Raw genomic sequence first — 2435 nt, 5'->3', positions numbered from 1 at the left:
TAGGTTAAAATAAAGATGACCCTCGGGAGCGCGACTCCCAAGGGAAAAGTAGGTGGTGGTGAGGCAAATGGTAAAACCAAGATTGGGCCTTGCTGGAGGAGTTTTATTCAAAGCGAACTACCAAGGGGTTCCCATAACACCCAACCGCGTAAGGAACGCAAAATCAAGGAACATAACACCGGTATGATGGAAACTAGGGCGGCAAGAGTGGAACAAAACATCAGGCATAAGGCTGAGCCTTCCATCCTTTACCAAGTATATAGATGCATTAACTAAATAAGAGATATTGTGATATCCCAACAAATCCATGTTTCAACATGGAACAAACTTCATCTTCACCTGCAACTAGCAACGCTATAAGAGGGGCTGAGCAAAAGCGATAACATAGCCAAACAACGGTTTGCTAGGAAGGAGGGCTAGAGGCTTGACATGGCAATATGGGAGGCATGACATAACAAGTGGTAGGTAGCGCGACATAACGATAGAACGAACAACTAGCAAGCAAAGATAGAAGTGATTTCGAGGGTATGGTCATCTTGCCTGCAATGTACTCAGAGTTGTCGAAAGCTTGATCCTCGTTAGCGTACTCAACAGGTTCCTCGTACACGTACTCGTCTCCTGGGTCTACCCAAGGGCAGAACACAAGCAATGGAACAACAATCAATCACGGTGCAAAGCACAAGCAACATGATGCAATACATGGCATGATATGCAAGACATGATATGCAATGCATATACGTGCTCCGAAAGGGAAAGAATGATCAAGGCATCAACTTGGCAAACCAAATATGCCGCTGGGAAGAGGAGGTGATTTCGGTCGAAATCGATATAAGGATCACCGGAAACGGATGCACGGTTTGCAAATGACAAGCAATATAAGGATGATGCGAAACTGCGATTAACAACGTGATGCCACTTAGAATGCAACAAAAAACTAAGCTACTGCTCGCCATCATAGCAACAAAGCATATGGCAGTGATGTACAAGAGATGATTGACAAAACATGAACACCGAGCTATGGCTAAATCACACTAGAACAGGTTCAAACAAGAATGGCAAAAGTGCAAAAGATATCAGCTTCACAGACTTAGTGAAAATACTAACATGGCATAATCAACATCGGGAAGCACTGTTTAGAGCAAGTAAACAACATGCTACAAGAACATATCATGACAAATAAAGGCATGGAATTAATCTACTAAAACATAGAACAAAACTCCCTTACTGAGCATGAGCCAAAAAGGTACAGAAGATATGATGGCATCCATGTAAACATAGCAAATTTTATTAACAGTTTCAGACTTAGCAGAAAAACTGAGCATGGCATAAAAAGAATTATGATAGAAACTTTGCGAGCTCATGCCACTCATCCCAAAGCATTGCATGACAATATAAGCATACCAATAGCAGGGTGACATGTTCATGAAGCTAACCATGGCAAGAGCAAGTTCATAGGATGCATGGATCACTAGCAACAACCATGGTAATATGGATTAACATGTTATCATTCTTCCAGGAACATTTTATAGCAAACGTAGAGCAAGAAAAAGATATGCTAGGGCACTCCATAATTACAAACAGGGGCATGGATTGATAGAGCATAACCACATGTTTAAAACACCCTTACTGAAGTATGCCAAAATAAGCATGGATCACTATGTAGAATCAAGTTTACATGGCATCAAAATAACAGCAGAAAAAGACAGCAAAATCCTAAGTCCCTGAAAACAGCAACATCACGGAGCCTAGTTTGCATGCTTGTGCTAGTCACCACATAGATCACAAAAATACAACACAAGTACCCCTGTAAAGATGACATGTTGTAGTTCAAAACACATGTAGACCTCATGCTCAAACAATGCACACATCAAATGCAACAAAAATGACAAAACCTCATGATCTGATAAGTACCAACAGTTAATATTTTATAGCACTCTTGCAACAATGAACATGGCATCACAATGAATAGGAACATGAATGGACATGCTTCTACCATGAAGAGCTCAACAATACGATCAATTAGATATATCACATGCAAGATTTGGATCAACGAGCATGGAGATATGACATGTTGAAGGAGGCATAAAAATAATAGGATCTTTGAGGACACTGTCAAATTCACCTCGAGGAAAACTGTACGGAGGTGTACATGGACGAAGGCGTACGGGACGGGGCGCCGTGTTTGGATGGGGGTCCTGGTGGATCTCATCCCGGAGCGGGTCAACGCCGGCGTCGGCGAACCATAGGGTTCCGGTGATCGCTGGAGAGGACGGAGGAGGCCGCGGGTGGTAGGATCCGGTCCGGTCCGACCGGATCCGCAGCGGGGCGGCGCGGCAACCGGCGATGGTGGGGCGGCGAAGGGCGGCGCGAGGCACGGCGCGCGGGCAGCGGCGGACGGCGGCGTGCGCCAACCGGTGCCGAGGCGGCGGCTGCGC

The sequence above is a fragment of the Triticum dicoccoides genome, chromosome 2A, assembly GCF_002162155.2.
Source record: "Triticum dicoccoides isolate Atlit2015 ecotype Zavitan chromosome 2A, WEW_v2.0, whole genome shotgun sequence".
Classification (NCBI taxonomy): Eukaryota; Viridiplantae; Streptophyta; class Magnoliopsida; order Poales; family Poaceae; genus Triticum; species Triticum dicoccoides.
This window is presented reverse-complemented; position numbering follows the sequence as displayed.